Source organism: Anser cygnoides, unplaced genomic scaffold (genome assembly GCF_040182565.1).
Source record: "Anser cygnoides isolate HZ-2024a breed goose unplaced genomic scaffold, Taihu_goose_T2T_genome scaffold_87_1, whole genome shotgun sequence".
NCBI lineage: Eukaryota > Metazoa > Chordata > Aves > Anseriformes > Anatidae > Anser > Anser cygnoides.
The window spans coordinates 60509-79698 of NW_027103094.1; the positions used below are offsets into that span (position 1 = coordinate 60509).

The following is a 19190-nucleotide window of genomic DNA, read 5'->3' on the forward strand; positions in this document are numbered from 1 at the left end:
AGCAGTTCCCAACCCCTCCAAGGCAGGCCCCAAAAGTGTACAGGCAGGCCCCTACAGTGTAGAAACGCTCCAACCCCCCCCCCTTCCACCTCGAGGGAGGCCCTCCCCCCCCAGTATACACGAAGCTCCCAACCCCCTCTCAGAGGAATGCCTAAAAAAGTATACAAGCAGCTCCTAACACCCCCCCCTCCCCCCCCCCCAAAAGAGGCAGTCCCCAAAGGTGTACAAGCAGGCCCTCAAATCCCTTAGGTGTACAAGCAGGCCCTTCAAATCCCTTAGCCCCTGCGCCAGCTTTATTGGCGAGCAGCGAGGCTGGGGGGGGAGGGGGGCAAGACAGCCTTAAATAAAATACAAATATAAAAAGTGTTATAAATGGCTGTTATAAATCCAAATAGGATTACAATCAAAGTTTACAATTTATTAAACGAATAGAGGCAAGCAAGCAGCGCTGGGTGCGCCGGGAGTCTCTGCTCCCCCAGGACGCACACCTGTTACGTAAGGCGGCTGGTTTTGATGCTCCCAGGCTAATACATATTCATTACTACTTCGAGAAGAGGCAGGGTTATTAGAATTGGTTTCCGGAATCCGAAACCCCTCCCAGGGGCGCCTGCGTACCAGTCTCTGGTGGTCTCTCGGGGCTTGCTCGGGCTCAATGCTGGTTGTCTTCCTCTCAGGCTTTTGTCCTTCAATTGTCCTTCAGCTCCCCCTTCCTCCTCGTTTGGGAGCCTCTGCGCCGGATTTCAGAAACTCTAGCAACATCCCCTGCAGTAGTCAGCACTTTTCCCTAAAAACCCCTTTGTTCTCTTATCACCTAGACCCGGGCCTCGATGTTAACCCTTCAAATCCCTTAGTGACACGAATTGCTGGACCATTCCTTACAAAAGGAAGGATAAAATATGTAGAGGAGCAATGGCACACGCGAAAGCCCAGCGCCGCGGGCAGAGGCAGCGAAGGTTGACGGCAGAACAGTGCTCGGTTTGAACACGGAGAGGGAAAGCGAGGGGAAGGTGGCCGAAGCCGGCCGCAGTCTCTGAGCTCTCCTCCTCCTGATTGTTTTCTCTCAAAGCCATTTCTGTCTGTGTGCGGGCACCCGGAGCCGGCAGAAGTCCCCGTGAAGTCCTTCGGCAGGACGGAGGGCTGCGTGGGCTCCAGTGAGAGAGGGAGTTAGGAGAATCTTATCAAGTAGAGATAGAGCGCTGACGGCATTAAACTAGGATGCTACTTAGCGTCTTTGCTAACTATGGTGCATTGTGCCAATTAACTAAAGCAAGAAGCCTTGGGCCCCTTACCAAGGTCAGTCTCCTAATAAGAGAGTGAGCCTGTCTTAAGAAACTGGGAGAAACTGGTCCTGCAGGTGGACAAGAGCCAAGGAGCAACTGAGTCTGTGCAAAGACAAGAGGTCAACTAGCGGTGACGAGGAAGAGTCATCAATCTTCATGCCCACGACCTCCCGTGCTGCCCAGCGCTGAATAAACATACCTACTTTACAATCTCACTGATTGTGGAGTCCCTTTTCCGCAAGTCACTAGCAGCGGTTTCTTCCGCAGAGGTTTTCCCAGAGCCGCTTCAAAGCTTCCCTCGCGGAGCTGGGGCGTCGCAGGGGGTCGTCAAAGCACGCACGCGCACACACACACACACGCACACACACACACACAGGCGTTGTTGTCCAAACAGAAAGTATTTACAACAAATTCGACAAGCGGTTTTCCTCTGCCAGCAGCAAATGCCTGAGGGCCCCTACAGCTTCACAAATCATAGCACAAAGAGCCTAAAGTTCCTCTAAAATTTAGGGAAATGATTCAAAATAGATCTGCTAGGGGAAAACGATCACTGGCGGCAGGGTACACAATACACGCGAGTCTCAGCTCTCCTCCGCAGGGTCAGTGCCCACGCCCAAGTGCGACGCTGATGGCACCCGAACATTTGCTGTAGCAGGCAGCAGAGCCAGCAGCTCAGGGGAGCAATTTTTAAAACCAGGAGGCACTTAAACCAACCCTTAATTGACCCAGTTACTGCAGGAGAGTCCCGACTACTCGCCCTGGAGTCCTACTGTCACCAGCAAAAAGCACCAACCAAAGCTTGGGGGAACTTTGGTACAGCACAAGAGAAGGGAGTGGGGGTAGCGTAGCCGTATCGCAGAGCTGCTGCTTTTCACACCATTTTATCATCCCTGATAATTGAAAGTAAGGCCGGGTGGGCTGACCCCACCACTACCACTCCTGGCAGCATGTTTGGTCCACAACGCTAGAATAATTATTTTGCTCCCTCCCGCCCCTACAGCTTCATCATCTGAAAAGATTACAGTCAAAACAATGGCATACACAAATAAAAGTCAAGAGTTGACATAGTAACTCCGGGATTTGGGTATCAACTGTCCGAGAAATCAGAACACCCAGGCTTCACAATGTGCCCAACATCGAGCTGTGCCAAGGGGGGGCGGAAGGAAGAAGCTTTCCGTTTAAGCCTTCAGAGCATCGCTCCATCACTACGTCAATTCACAGCCACCACAGCGTGCCGATGGACATCTTTCTGTGCCAAAAGAAACAAGTGCTTTGTCCTCTTGATATCAAAGGTAGCCACCTATAGTTACGGAACCATGCACAAGACCTTAACTCTGACCAGCAGGAAAACTTAGGACAACTGAGTGCAGATCCTGCCAATTTCTACCAGTTCCAACTGTGCTTTAAGTCTCATTGCAAAGCCTCAGTTAGAAAAAGGATCACCTCAGGGTATCCAACAAGAAGAAGAGTTGTTTTCTTTTTTTTTTTTTTTTTTTTTTTTTTTCCAATATACCATAGGACTATGCAGTTCAATCATCAATCATCTTGGAAAGCTCAAGGAGGAGGTCGTCCTCATCCTTCCCTGGGTCCAAGTCGAGCTCGGCTTCCAGTATGCCGTCTGAGAGTTCCCAAAGTAGCATCTCTAAATCCTCGTCTACAGATACGGGCGCGTTGCCTGTGGAACTCAGCCGGCGTGTCCTTGCTTCTTCTAGCTGGGAAGAAGCTGAAGTCGAGCTTGAGAACTCCATTGGCTCCACGGATTCTGCCTGGCTTCCAAGATGTGCTTCAGGTCTTGGCAGAGCAAGGAAGAGAACAATCAGTATATGCCATTTCTTAACGGGAAATCCCTTTTCTGCAAACCGGCTCTTAAAACCGTAGCCAACCCCTCCTGCACTTCAATCTTACCCAGGGATTGTTATTCAATTAACCCAGGGCTACATTTAGAGCCCAATATATTAGCAGGTACATTTTTCAGTTTGGGGGTTTCTCTGTGAAGCCAGAGCACCCGGAGTCTAGCAAAGATGGGAAACCAACATGGCCTCCCGGAAGCCCAGTGTCCGAGAACTACATCTCCCGGCATGCTCTGGGAAAACAATATGGACTCCCGGAAACCCGGTGGCCAAGAACTACATTTCCCAGCACTCCCCAGAAAATTGAGCCTCGCAGCGTGCCGTAGGACGCCATTTTTTGCTCTGTTACATTACCGGTTTCGTGTTTATGGAGGGTTTTCCCGCCGTTTTGGGGGGTTTCCCCTCAATTTCGGGTTTTCAGCTCTCCATTTCAGAGTTCTTCCCCGCAATTTTGGGGTTCCTTCCCCTAATTTGGTGCTTCGCCCCCCCCCACTTTTGGGGTTCCCCCTCCATTTTGGGGATTCCCCCCAATTCCAAGCCCCCCACAATTTTGGAGGCCCCCACCATCCTTTCTTGGCCTGCCACCCTAATATTAAGGTTCTTTCCCCCAATGTTGGGGTTCTCACCACATGTTTGAGGTTCCTTCCCTTAATTTGGGGCTTAGCTCCCCGGGATCTGGGGCTTTAACCCCAATTTTGGGGGTCCCCCCCAAGTTTGGGGATTCCTCCCCAGGTCTGGGGGGGGTCCACATTCAATTCTGGAATTTCACACTTCCATTTAAGTCTTCTTCCCCCCAATTTGGGGGTTCACCCACCCAATTTTGGGGGTTCCTCCCCTAATTTGGGGGGACCCGACCAATTTTGGGGGTCCCCCCCAATTGTAGAGTCCCCCACCCTCCTTTTTTGGGTTTCCCCCTAATATTAAAGAGTTCTTCCGCCCAATTTTGGGGGACCCCACAATTTGGCCGTTCCTTCCCCTAACTTTGGGCTTCAACCCTTCGATTTTGGGGGGGGCTCCCCCCCTCTTATTTTGGCCTTCCGCCCTAATATTAGGCCTAACCCCTAAGAACCTTGACCCCTAACGCTATGGCAACCACGGATCTAACCCTAACCCCTACCCCAACAAACCCTAGAAACCCTAACCCTAAAAACCCTTACAGCCCTAACCCGATAAAATTTACCACACTAAACCCCTGAAGACTGTTCTGGGGGGTCCACATTCAATTCTGGAATTTCACACTTCCATTTAAGTGTTCTTCCCCCCCAATATGGGGGTTCGCCCACCCAATTTTGGGGGTTCCTCCCCTAATTGGGGGGGACACAACCAATTTGGGGGGGACACAACCAATTTGGGGGGTCCCCCCAATTTTAGAGTCCCCCACCCTCCTTTTTTGGGTTTCCCCCAATATTAAGAGCTCTTCCGCCCAATTTTGGGGGACCCCACAATTTTGACGTTTCTTCCCCTAAATTGGGGCTTCGACCCTTCAATTTTGGGGGGGGCTCCCCCCTTAGTTTGGCCTTCCACCCTAATATTGGGCCTTACCCCTAAGAACCCTGACCCCTAACACTACGGCTCCCACGGATCTAACCCTAACCCCTACCCCAAAAAAACCTAGAAACCCTAACCCTAAAAACCCTTACAGTCCTAACCCGATAAAATTTACCACACTAGACCTACGCCTAAAAGCCCTAACCCTAAAAATTAAGACTCTCTAAACCCTAACCCAAAACGTAAAGATTCTCAAAGCCCTAACGCTGGAGACCCTAACCTTAAAAAAAAAAATAAGACCTTAAAACCCTAACCCTAAATACCTGACCATAACTAAAACCCTAAGACCCTAACCCTAAAAACCCTATCAACACTAAAACCACAAAATACTTTAAAACCTTAACACACTAACCCCCAAACCCTAACCCTTATAACTCCAACCCTAACAACCTTAAAATCCTAACCCTAAACCCTGGAAACCCTAACCCTGAAACCCAACCCTAGTGCCTTAGCCCTGAAACCTTAAAACCCTAACACCTTATTAGAAACACTCTGTAACCAATACCATAGGCTCAGGCAAGTATCTCAGTGAGGTAGCATTTTTATTCACGATTGCAATGGCAGGCGTCCCACAAGCCACCTACTAGTTCCATAACACAGTTTATATAATTTTTTTTTCCTCTCGGTGACCAGGACCCTCCCCAGTTTCCCCATTGACTGGGTAATCCATGTTCACAATCTATCCAGTGCTTCACAGAAAATACACAGCTGCTGGCCTGTTACTAGTCAATTTTATTTTTTTCTTGACTGTTTTCCTCTTTGAGGTGGTAATGTTTCTTACACCGTGATTTCCACCCAATTGCTCTAAGGATTCTGGTTGTCTGCATTTTACAAGGTTGTCTGTTAAGCTTTCTTATCACTGCAAGCATATATCAATACCACCTTCCCTCCCTCTAAACGATGTAACTCTGTGCAAAAACATTTTTATTCCCACAACCTTGATCCCCTTACCCTAAAATCCTTATTCTCTTTAACCCTAACAACTCTAACCACAACCCTAACCCTTCATATCAACCCCCCGACGCTAATGACACTGACTAATGATCCAAACCCCAAACCCCAGGCAACCAACAAAGAAACAGACACAAAGCTGAAAACTACAAAAAAGGCAAAACCCTGGATACAGACCCCAAATCACAAACACGCTACCAAAATGCTACAGAAAAGCCCCAGACGCAGGCCCCAAGCACTACAGCTAGGCCCCAGAAGCTCTAGACACATCCCAAAGCCAAAATGCAATCCCCAAACACTACAGAAAAGCCCCCAAACACCAGACACAGGCTGCAGAAGTCTACAAGCAGGCCCCAGCCACACCCGGATGCAGACCCCAACTGTCCACAAGCAGCTCCCAACCCACCCCCCCCATGAACTGGACCCCCCACCACCACCACCCAGATGCATGCCCCAGGCCCCAGGCCTCAGCCCCAGCCCCCACACCCCAGACTCAGGCCCCAAAGGTGTACAACCAGCTCCCAACTGCCCCCCTCAAAGGGAGGCCCCAAAGCCTGCCAGAGGACCCTAGAGCGTACAAGCAGCTCCCAACCCCCCCGGCACAGGCCCCAACCCCCCCCCAGACACAGGCCCCAAAGGTGTACAAGCAACTCCCCATCCTCCCCAGAGGCACGCCCCAAAGGTGTACAAACAGCCCCAACCCCCCAAGACCCAGACCCCTACAGCGTAGAAGCAGCTCCCAACCCCATGCCCCCAAGGCACATGCCCCAACCCCTCCCCCAAGGCAGGCCCTAACAGTGTACAAGCAGCTCCCACCCCCCCCCAGACACAGGCCCCAAAGGTGTACAAGCAGGCCCCTACAGTATACAAGCAGCTCACAACCACCCCCCGAAAGGCAGGCCCCAACCCCCTCCAGATGCAAGCCCGAAAGGTTAAAACCAGCTCCAACCCCCCAACCCCCCCCGCCCCGCGCAGACGCAGGCCCCAAAGGTGTACAAGCAGTTCCCAACCCCTCCAAGGCAGGCCCCAAAAGTGTACAGGCAGGCCCCTACAGTGTAGAAACGCTCCAACCCCCCCCCTTCCACCTCGAGGGAGGCCCTCCCCCCCCAGTATACACGAAGCTCCCAACCCCCTCTCAGAGGAATGCCTAAAAAAGTATACAAGCAGCTCCTAACACCCCCCCCTCCCCCCCCCCCAAAAGAGGCAGTCCCCAAAGGTGTACAAGCAGGCCCTCAAATCCCTTAGGTGTACAAGCAGGCCCTTCAAATCCCTTAGCCCCTGCGCCAGCTTTATTGGCGAGCAGCGAGGCTGGGGGGGGAGGGGGGCAAGACGGCCTTAAATAAAATACAAATATAAAAAGTGTTATAAATGGCTGTTATAAATCCAAATAGGATTACAATCAAAGTTTACAATTTATTAAACGAATAGAGGCAAGCAAGCAGCGCTGGGTGCGCCGGGAGTCTCTGCTCCCCCAGGACGCACACCTGTTACGTAAGGCGGCTGGTTTTGATGCTCCCAGGCTAATACATATTCATTACTACTTCGAGAAGAGGCAGGGTTATTAGAATTGGTTTCCGGAATCCGAAACCCCTCCCAGGGGCGCCTGCGTACCAGTCTCTGGTGGTCTCTCGGGGCTTGCTCGGGCTCAATGCTGGTTGTCTTCCTCTCAGGCTTTTGTCCTTCAATTGTCCTTCAGCTCCCCCTTCCTCCTCGTTTGGGAGCCTCTGCGCCGGATTTCAGAAACTCTAGCAACATCCCCTGCAGTAGTCAGCACTTTTCCCTAAAAACCCCTTTGTTCTCTTATCACCTAGACCCGGGCCTCGATGTTAACCCTTCAAATCCCTTAGTGACACGAATTGCTGGACCATTCCTTACAAAAGGAAGGATAAAATATGTAGAGGAGCAATGGCACACGCGAAAGCCCAGCGCCGCGGGCAGAGGCAGCGAAGGTTGACGGCAGAACAGTGCTCGGTTTGAACACGGAGAGGGAAAGCGAGGGGAAGGTGGCCGAAGCCGGCCGCAGTCTCTGAGCTCTCCTCCTCCTGATTGTTTTCTCTCAAAGCCATTTCTGTCTGTGTGCGGGCACCCGGAGCCGGCAGAAGTCCCCGTGAAGTCCTTCGGCAGGACGGAGGGCTGCGTGGGCTCCAGTGAGAGAGGGAGTTAGGAGAATCTTATCAAGTAGAGATAGAGCGCTGACGGCATTAAACTAGGATGCTACTTAGCGTCTTTGCTAACTATGGTGCATTGTGCCAATTAACTAAAGCAAGAAGCCTTGGGCCCCTTACCAAGGTCAGTCTCCTAATAAGAGAGTGAGCCTGTCTTAAGAAACTGGGAGAAACTGGTCCTGCAGGTGGACAAGAGCCAAGGAGCAACTGAGTCTGTGCAAAGACAAGAGGTCAACTAGCGGTGACGAGGAAGAGTCATCAATCTTCATGCCCACGACCTCCCGTGCTGCCCAGCGCTGAATAAACATACCTACTTTACAATCTCACTGATTGTGGAGTCCCTTTTCCGCAAGTCACTAGCAGCGGTTTCTTCCGCAGAGGTTTTCCCAGAGCCGCTTCAAAGCTTCCCTCGCGGAGCTGGGGCGTCGCAGGGGGTCGTCAAAGCACGCACGCGCACACACACACACACGCACACACACACACACAGGCGTTGTTGTCCAAACAGAAAGTATTTACAACAAATTCGACAAGCGGTTTTCCTCTGCCAGCAGCAAATGCCTGAGGGCCCCTACAGCTTCACAAATCATAGCACAAAGAGCCTAAAGTTCCTCTAAAATTTAGGGAAATGATTCAAAATAGATCTGCTAGGGGAAAACGATCACTGGCGGCAGGGTACACAATACACGCGAGTCTCAGCTCTCCTCCGCAGGGTCAGTGCCCACGCCCAAGTGCGACGCTGATGGCACCCGAACATTTGCTGTAGCAGGCAGCAGAGCCAGCAGCTCAGGGGAGCAATTTTTAAAACCAGGAGGCACTTAAACCAACCCTTAATTGACCCAGTTACTGCAGGAGAGTCCCGACTACTCGCCCTGGAGTCCTACTGTCACCAGCAAAAAGCACCAACCAAAGCTTGGGGGAACTTTGGTACAGCACAAGAGAAGGGAGTGGGGGTAGCGTAGCCGTATCGCAGAGCTGCTGCTTTTCACACCATTTTATCATCCCTGATAATTGAAAGTAAGGCCGGGTGGGCTGACCCCACCACCACCACTCCTGGCAGCATGTTTGGTCCACAACGCTAGAATAATTATTTTGCTCCCTCCCGCCCCTACAGCTTCATCATCTGAAAAGATTACAGTCAAAACAATGGCATACACAAATAAAAGTCAAGAGTTGACATAGTAACTCCGGGATTTGGGTATCAACTGTCCGAGAAATCAGAACACCCAGGCTTCACAATGTGCCCAACATCGAGCTGTGCCAAGGGGGGGCGGAAGGAAGAAGCTTTCCGTTTAAGCCTTCAGAGCATCGCTCCATCACTACGTCAATTCACAGCCACCACAGCGTGCCGATGGACATCTTTCTGTGCCAAAAGAAACAAGTGCTTTGTCCTCTTGATATCAAAGGTAGCCACCTATAGTTACGGAACCATGCACAAGACCTTAACTCTGACCAGCAGGAAAACTTAGGACAACTGAGTGCAGATCCTGCCAATTTCTACCAGTTCCAACTGTGCTTTAAGTCTCATTGCAAAGCCTCAGTTAGAAAAAGGATCACCTCAGGGTATCCAACAAGAAGAAGAGTTGTTTTCTTTTTTTTTTTTTTTTTTTTTTTTTCCCAATATACCATAGGACTATGCAGTTCAATCATCAATCATCTTGGAAAGCTCAAGGAGGAGGTCATCCTCATCCTTCCCTGGGTCCAAGTCGAGCTCGGCTTCCAGTATGCCGTCTGAGAGTTCCCAAAGTAGCATCTCTAAATCCTCGTCTACAGATACGGGCGCGTTGCCTGTGGAACTCAGCCGGCGTGTCCTTGCTTCTTCTAGCTGGGAAGAAGCTGAAGTCGAGCTTGAGAACTCCATTGGCTCCACGGATTCTGCCTGGCTTCCAAGATGTGCTTCAGGTCTTGGCAGAGCAAGGAAGAGAACAATCAGTATATGCCATTTCTTAACGGGAAATCCCTTTTCTGCAAACCGGCTCTTAAAACCGTAGCCAACCCCTCCTGCACTTCAATCTTACCCAGGGATTGTTATTCAATTAACCCAGGGCTACATTTAGAGCCCAATATATTAGCAGGTACATTTTTCAGTTTGGGGGTTTCTCTGTGAAGCCAGAGCACCCGGAGTCTAGCAAAGATGGGAAACCAACATGGCCTCCCGGAAGCCCAGTGTCCGAGAACTACATCTCCCGGCATGCTCTGGGAAAACAATATGGACTCCCGGAAACCCGGTGGCCAAGAACTACATTTCCCAGCACTCCCCAGAAAATTGAGCCTCGCAGCGTGCCGTAGGACGCCATTTTTTGCTCTGTTACATTACCGGTTTCGTGTTTATGGAGGGTTTTCCCGCCGTTTTGGGGGGTTTCCCCTCAATTTCGGGTTTTCAGCTCTCCATTTCAGAGTTCTTCCCCGCAATTTTGGGGTTCCTTCCCCTAATTTGGTGCTTCGCCCCCCCCCCACTTTTGGGGTTCCCCCTCCATTTTGGGGATTCCCCCCAATTCCAAGCCCCCCACAATTTTGGAGGCCCCCACCATCCTTTCTTGGCCTGCCACCCTAATATTAAGGTTCTTTCCCCCAGTGTTGGGGTTCTCACCACATGTTTGAGGTTCCTTCCCTTAATTTGGGGCTTAGCTCCCCGGGATCTGGGGCTTTAACCCCAATTTTGGGGGTCCCCCCCAAGTTTGGGGATTCCTCCCCAGGTCTGGGGGGGGTCCACATTCAATTCTGGAATTTCACACTTCCATTTAAGTCTTCTTCCCCCCAATTTGGGGGTTCACCCACCCAATTTTGGGGGTTCCTCCCCTAATTTGGGGGGACCCGACCAATTTTGGGGGTCCCCCCCAATTGTAGAGTCCCCCACCCTCCTTTTTTGGGTTTCCCGCTAATATTAAAGAGTTCTTCCGCCCAATTTTGGGGGACCCCACAATTTGGCCGTTCCTTCCCCCAACTTTGGGCTTCAACCCTTCGATTTTGGGGGGGGCTCCCCCCCTCTTATTTTGGCCTTCCGCCCTAATATTAGGCCTAACCCCTAAGAACCTTGACCCCTAACGCTATGGCAACCACGGATCTAACCCTAACCCCTACCCCAACAAACCCTAGAAACCCTAACCCTAAAAACCCTTGCAGCCCTAACCCGATAAAATTTACCACACTAAACCCCTGAAGACTGTTCTGGGGGGTCCACATTCAATTCTGGAATTTCACACTTCCATTTAAGTGTTCTTCCCCCCCAATATGGGGGTCCGCCCACCCAATTTTGGGGGTTCCTCCCCTAATTGGGGGGGACACAACCAATTTTGGGGGGGACACAACCAATTTTGGGGGGGACACAACCAATTTTAGAGTCCCCCACCCTCCTTTTTTGGGTTTCCCCCAATATTAAGAGCTCTTCCGCTCAATTTTGGGGGACCCCACAATTTTGACGTTCCTTCCCCTAACTTGGGGCTTCAACCCTTCAATTTTGGGGGGGGCTCCCACCCTCTTATTTTGGCCTTCCGCCCTAATATTAGGCCTAACCCCTAAGAACCTTGACCCCTAACGCTATGGCAACCACGGATCTAACCCTAACCCCTACCCCAACAAACCCTAGAAACCATAACCCTAAAAACCCTTACAGCCCTAACCCGATAAAATTTACCACACTAAACCCCTGAAGACTGTTCTGGGGGGTCCACATCCAATTCTGGAATTTCACACTTCCATTTAAGTCTTCTTCCCCCCAATTTGGGGGTTCGCCCACCCAATTTTGGGGGTTCCTCCCCTAATTTGGGGGGGACACAACCAATTTTAGAGTCCCCCACCCTCCTTTTTTGGGTTCCCCCCTAATATTAAAAGTTCTTCCGCCCAATTTTGGGGGACCCCACAATTTTGACGTTTCTTCCCCTAAATTGGGGCTTCGACCCTTCAATTTTGGGGGGGGCTCCCCCCTTAGTTTGGCCTTCCACCCTAATATTGGGCCTTACCCCTAAGAACCCTACCCCTAACACTACGGCTCCCACGGATCTAACCCTAACCCCTACCCCAAAAAACCCTAGAAACCCTAACCCTAAAAACCCTTACAGTCCTAACCCGATAAAATTTACCACACTAGACCTACGCCTAAAAGCCCTAACCCTAAAAATTAAGACCCTCTAAACCCTAACCCAAAACGTAAAGATTCTCAAAGCCCTAACGCTGGAGACCCTAACCTTAAAAAAAAAAATAAGACCTTAAAACCCTAACCCTAAATACCTGACCATAACTAAAACCCTAAGACCCTAACCCTAAAAACCCTATCAACACTAAAACCACAAAATACTTTAAAACCTTAACACACTAACCCCCAAACCCTAACCCTTATAACTCCAACCCTAACAACCTTAAAATCCTAACCCTAAACCCTGGAAACCCTAACCCTGAAACCCAACCCTAGTGCCTTAGCCCTGAAACCTTAAAACCCTAACACCTTATTAGAAACACTCTGTAACCAATACCATAGGCTCAGGCAAGTATCTCAGTGAGGTAGCATTTTTATTCACGATTGCAATGGCAGGCGTCCCACAAGCCACCTACTAGTTCCATAACACAGTTTATATAATTTTTTTTTTCCTCTCGGTGACCAGGACCCTCCCCAGTTTCCCCATTGACTGGGTAATCCATGTTCACAATCTATCCAGTGCTTCACAGAAAATACACAGCTGCTGGCCTGTTACTAGTCAATTTTATTTTTTTCTTGACTGTTTTCCTCTTTGAGGTGGTAATGTTTCTTACACCGTGATTTCCACCCAATTGCTCTAAGGATTCTGGTTGTCTGCATTTTACAAGGTTGTCTGTTAAGCTTTCTTATCACTGCAAGCATATATCAATACCACCTTCCCTCCCTCTAAACGATGTAACTCTGTGCAAAAACATTTTTATTCCCACAACCTTGATCCCCTTACCCTAAAATCCTTATTCTCTTTAACCCTAACAACTCTAACCACAACCCTAACCCTTCATATCAACCCCCCGACGCTAATGACACTGACTAATGATCCAAACCCCAAACCCCAGGCAACCAACAAAGAAACAGACACAAAGCTGGAAACTACAAAAAAGGCAAAACCCTGGATACAGACCCCAAATCACAAACACGCTACCAAAATGCTACAGAAAAGCCCCAGACGCAGGCCCCAAGCACTACAGCTAGGCCCCAGAAGCTCTAGACACATCCCAAAGCCAAAATGCAATCCCCAAACACTACAGAAAAGCCCCCAAACACCAGACACAGGCTGCAGAAGTCTACAAGCAGGCCCCAGCCACACCCGGATGCAGACCCCAACTGTCCACAAGCAGCTCCCAACCCACCCCCCCCATGAACTGGACCCCCCCCCACCACCACCCAGATGCATGCCCCAGGCCCCAGGCCTCAGCCCCAGCCCCCACACCCCAGACTCAGGCCCCAAAGGTGTACAACCAGCTCCCAACTGCCCCCCTCAAAGGGAGGCCCCAAAGCCTGCCAGAGGACCCTAGAGCGTACAAGCAGCTCCCAACCCCCCCGGCACAGGCCCCAACCCCCCCCCAGACACAGGCCCCAAAGGTGTACAAGCAACTCCCCATCCTCCCCAGAGGCACGCCCCAAAGTTGTACAAACAGCCCCAACCCCCCAAGACCCAGACCCCTACAGCGTAGAAGCAGCTCCCAACCCCATGCCCCCAAGGCACATGCCCCAACCCCTCCCCCAAGGCAGGCCCTAACAGTGTACAAGCAGCTCCCACCCCCCCCCAGACGCAGGCCCCAAAGGTGTACAAGCAGGCCCCTACAGTATACAAGCAGCTCACAACCACCCCCCGAAAGGCAGGCCCCAACCCCCTCCAGATGCAAGCCCGAAAGGTTAAAACCAGCTCCAACCCCCCAACCCCCCCCGGCCCGCGCAGACGCAGGCCCCAAAGGTGTACAAGCAGTTCCCAACCCCTCCAAGGCAGGCCCCAAAAGTGTACAGGCAGGCCCCTACAGTGTAGAAACGCTCCAACCCCCCCCCCTTCCACCTCGAGGGAGGCCCTCCCCCCCCAGTATACACGAAGCTCCCAACCCCCTCTCAGAGGAATGCCTAAAAAAGTATACAAGCAGCTCCTAACACCCCCCCCTCCCCCCCCCCCAAAAGAGGCAGTCCCCAAAGGTGTACAAGCAGGCCCTCAAATCCCTTAGGTGTACAAGCAGGCCCTTCAAATCCCTTAGCCCCTGCGCCAGCTTTATTGGCGAGCAGCGAGGCTGGGGGGGGAGGGGGGCAAGACGGCCTTAAATAAAATACAAATATAAAAAGTGTTATAAATGGCTGTTATAAATCCAAATAGGATTACAATCAAAGTTTACAATTTATTAAACGAATAGAGGCAAGCAAGCAGCGCTGGGTGCGCCGGGAGTCTCTGCTCCCCCAGGACGCACACCTGTTACGTAAGGCGGCTGGTTTTGATGCTCCCAGGCTAATACATATTCATTACTACTTCGAGAAGAGGCAGGGTTATTAGAATTGGTTTCCGGAATCCGAAACCCCTCCCAGGGGCGCCTGCGTACCAGTCTCTGGTGGTCTCTCGGGGCTTGCTCGGGCTCAATGCTGGTTGTCTTCCTCTCAGGCTTTTGTCCTTCAATTGTCCTTCAGCTCCCCCTTCCTCCTCGTTTGGGAGCCTCTGCGCCGGATTTCAGAAACTCTAGCAACATCCCCTGCAGTAGTCAGCACTTTTCCCTAAAAACCCCTTTGTTCTCTTATCACCTAGACCCGGGCCTCGATGTTAACCCTTCAAATCCCTTAGTGACACGAATTGCTGGACCATTCCTTACAAAAGGAAGGATAAAATATGTAGAGGAGCAATGGCACACGCGAAAGCCCAGCGCCGCGGGCAGAGGCAGCGAAGGTTGACGGCAGAACAGTGCTCGGTTTGAACACGGAGAGGGAAAGCGAGGGGAAGGTGGCCGAAGCCGGCCGCAGTCTCTGAGCTCTCCTCCTCCTGATTGTTTTCTCTCAAAGCCATTTCTGTCTGTGTGCGGGCACCCGGAGCCGGCAGAAGTCCCCGTGAAGTCCTTCGGCAGGACGGAGGGCTGCGTGGGCTCCAGTGAGAGAGGGAGTTAGGAGAATCTTATCAAGTAGAGATAGAGCGCTGACAGCATTAAACTAGGATGCTACTTAGCGTCTTTGCTAACTATGGTGCATTGTGCCAATTAACTAAAGCAAGAAGCCTTGGGCCCCTTACCAAGGTCAGTCTCCTAATAAGAGAGTGAGCCTGTCTTAAGAAACTGGGAGAAACTGGTCCTGCAGGTGGACAAGAGCCAAGGAGCAACTGAGTCTGTGCAAAGACAAGAGGTCAACTAGCGGTGACGAGGAAGAGTCATCAATCTTCATGCCCACGACCTCCCGTGCTGCCCAGCGCTGAATAAACATACCTACTTTACAATCTCACTGATTGTGGAGTCCCTTTTCCGCAAGTCACTAGCAGCGGTTTCTTCCGCAGAGGTTTTCCCAGAGCCGCTTCAAAGCTTCCCTCGCGGAGCTGGGGCGTCGCAGGGGGTCGTCAAAGCACGCACGCGCACACACACACACACGCACACACACACACACAGGCGTTGTTGTCCAAACAGAAAGTATTTACAACAAATTCGACAAGCGGTTTTCCTCTGCCAGCAGCAAATGCCTGAGGGCCCCTACAGCTTCACAAATCATAGCACAAAGAGCCTAAAGTTCCTCTAAAATTTAGGGAAATGATTCAAAATAGATCTGCTAGGGGAAAACGATCACTGGCGGCAGGGTACACAATACACGCGAGTCTCAGCTCTCCTCCGCAGGGTCAGTGCCCATGCCCAAGTGCGACGCTTATGGCACCCGAACATTTGCTGTAGCAGGCAGCAGAGCCAGCAGCTCAGGGGAGCAATTTTAAAAACCAGGAGGCACTTAAACCGACCCTTAATTGACCCAGTTACTGCAGGAGAGTCCCGACTACTCGCCCTGGAGTCCTACTGTCACCAGCAAAAAGCACCAACCAAAGCTTGGGGGAACTTTGGTACAGCACAAGAGAAGGGAGTGGGGGTAGCGTAGCCGTATCGCAGAGCTGCTGCTTTTCACACCATTTTATCATCCCTGATAATTGAAAGTAAGGCCGGGTGGGCTGACCCCACCACCACCACTCCTGGCAGCATGTTTGGTCCACAACGCTAGAATAATTATTTTGCTCCCTCCCGCCCCTACAGCTTCATCATCTGAAAAGATTACAGTCAAAACAATGGCATACACAAATAAAAGTCAAGAGTTGACATAGTAACTCCGGGATTTGGGTATCAACTGTCCGAGAAATCAGAACACCCAGGCTTCACAATGTGCCCAACATCGAGCTGTGCCAAGGGGGGGCGGAAGGAAGAAGCTTTCCGTTTAAGCCTTCAGAGCATCGCTCCATCACTACGTCAATTCACAGCCACCACAGCGTGCCGATGGACATCTTTCTGTGCCAAAAGAAACAAGTGCTTTGTCCTCTTGATATCAAAGGTAGCCACCTATAGTTACGGAACCATGCACAAGACCTTAACTCTGACCAGCAGGAAAACTTAGGACAACTGAGTGCAGATCCTGCCAATTTCTACCAGTTCCAACTGTGCTTTAAGTCTCATTGCAAAGCCTCAGTTAGAAAAAGGATCACCTCAGGGTATCCAACAAGAAGAAGAGTTGTTTTCTTTTTTTTTTTTTTTTTTTTTTTTTCCCAATATACCATAGGACTATGCAGTTCAATCATCAATCATCTTGGAAAGCTCAAGGAGGAGGTCATCCTCATCCTTCCCTGGGTCCAAGTCGAGCTCGGCTTCCAGTATGCCGTCTGAGAGTTCCCAAAGTAGCATCTCTAAATCCTCGTCTACAGATACGGGCGCGTTGCCTGTGGAACTCAGCCGGCGTGTCCTTGCTTCTTCTAGCTGGGAAGAAGCTGAAGTCGAGCTTGAGAACTCCATTGGCTCCACGGATTCTGCCTGGCTTCCAAGATGTGCTTCAGGTCTTGGCAGAGCAAGGAAGAGAACAATCAGTATATGCCATTTCTTAACGGGAAATCCCTTTTCTGCAAACCGGCTCTTAAAACCGTAGCCAACCCCTCCTGCACTTCAATCTTACCCAGGGATTGTTATTCAATTAACCCAGGGCTACATTTAGAGCCCAATATATTAGCAGGTACATTTTTCAGTTTGGGGGTTTCTCTGTGAAGCCAGAGCACCCGGAGTCTAGCAAAGATGGGAAACCAACATGGCCTCCCGGAAGCCCAGTGTCCGAGAACTACATCTCCCGGCATGCTCTGGGAAAACAATATGGACTCCCGGAAACCCGGTGGCCAAGAACTACATTTCCCAGCACTCCCCAGAAAATTGAGCCTCGCAGCGTGCCGTAGGACGCCATTTTTTGCTCTGTTACATTACCGGTTTCGTGTTTATGGAGGGTTTTCCCGCCGTTTTGGGGGGTTTCCCCTCAATTTCGGGTTTTCAGCTCTCCATTTCAGAGTTCTTCCCCGCAATTTTGGGGTTCCTTCCCCTAATTTGGTGCTTCGCCCCCCCCCCACTTTTGGGGTTCCCCCTCCATTTTGGGGATTCCCCCCAATTCCAAGCCCCCCACAATTTTGGAGGCCCCCACCATCCTTTCTTGGCCTGCCACCCTAATATTAAGGTTCTTTCCCCCAGTGTTGGGGTTCTCACCACATGTTTGAGGTTCCTTCCCTTAATTTGGGGCTTAGCTCCCCGGGATCTGGGGCTTTAACCCCAATTTTGGGGGTCCCCCCCAAGTTTGGGGATTCCTCCCCAGGTCTGGGGGGGGTCCACATTCAATTCTGGAATTTCACACTTCCATTTAAGTCTTCTTCCCCCCAATTTGGGGGTTCACCCACCCAATTTTGGGGGTTCCTCCCCTAATTTGGGGGGACCCGACCAATTTTGGGGGTCCCCCCCAATTGTAGAGTCCCCCACCCTCCTTTTTTGGGTTCCCCCCTAATATTAAAGAGTTCTTCCGCCCAATTTTGGGGGACCCCACAATTTGGCCGTTCCTTCCCCTAACTTGGGGCTTCAACCCTTCGATTTTGGGGGGGGCTCCCCCCCTCTTATTTTGGCCTTCCGCCCTAATATTAGGCCTAACCCCTAAGAACCTTGACCCCTAAGCCTATGGCAACCACGGATCTAACCCTAACCCCTACCCCAACAAACCCTAGAAACCCTAACCCTAAAAACCCTTGCAGCCCTAACCCGATAAAATTTACCACACTAAACCCCTGAAGACTGTTCTGGGGGGTCCACATTCAATTCTGGAATTTCACACTTCCATTTAAGTGTTCTTCCCCCCCAATATGGGGGTCTGCCCACCCAATTTTGGGGGTTCCTCCCCTAATTGGGGGGGACACAACCAATTTTGGGGGGGACACAACCAATTTTGGGGGGGACACAACCAATTCTAGAGTCCCCCACCCTCCTTTTTTGGGTTTCCCCCAATATTAAGAGCTCTTCCGCTCAATTTTGGGGGACTCCACAATTTTGACGTTCCTTCCCCTAAATTGGGGCTTCAACCCTTCAATTTTGGGGGGGACTCCCACCCTCTTATTTTGGCCTTCCGCCCTTATATTAGGCCTAACCACTAAGAACCTTGACCCCTAACGCTATGGCAACCACGGATCTAACCCTAACCCCTACCCCAACAAACCCTAGAAACCCTAACCCTAAAAACCCTTACAGCCCTAACCCGATAAAATTTACCACACTAAACCCCTGAAGACTGTTCTGGGGGGTCCACATCCAATTCTGGAATTTCACACTTCCATTTAAGTCTTCTTCCCCCCAATATGGGGGTTCGCCCACCCAATTTTGGGGGTTCCTCCCCTAATTTGGGGGGGACACAACCAATTTTAGAGTCCCCCACCCTCCTTTTTTGGGTTCCCCCCTAATATTAAAAGTTCTTCCGCCCAATTTTGGGGGACCCCACAATTTTGACGTTCCTTCCCCTAACTTTGGGCTTCAACCCTTCAATTTTGGGGGGGGCTCCCACCCTCTTATTTTGGCCTTCCGCCCTAATATTAGGCCTAACCCCTAAGAACCTTGACCCCTAACGCTATGGCAACCACGGATCTAACCCTAACCCCTACCCCAACAAACCCTAGAAACCCTAACCCTAAAAACCCTTACAGCCCTAACCCGATAAAATTTACCACACTAAACCCCTGAAGACTGTTCTGGGGGGTCCACATTCAATTCTGGAATTTCACACTTCCATTTAAGTGTTCTTCCCCCCCAATATGGGGGTTCGCCCACCCAATTTTGGGGGTTCCTCCCCTAATTGGGGGGGACACAACCAATTTGGGGGGGGACACAACCAATTTGGGGGGTCCCCCCAATTTTAGAGTCCCCCACCCTCCTTTTTTGGGTTTCCCCCAATATTAAGAGCT

At 51.0% G+C, this 19190-nt stretch overlaps 1 long non-coding RNA gene across 1 annotated transcript; it reads right to left on the minus strand.

Moving 5' to 3' along the window:
• Positions 1–2749: 2749 nt before the first annotated feature.
• On the minus strand, positions 2750–7083 carry LOC136789580 (uncharacterized). Its single transcript, XR_010828272.1, has 2 exons — positions 3186–7083; positions 2750–3071 (listed from the first exon to the last, which is right to left on the minus strand). It is a non-coding gene; the product is annotated as an uncharacterized lncRNA (long non-coding RNA).
• Positions 7084–19190: the final 12107 nt, after the last annotated feature.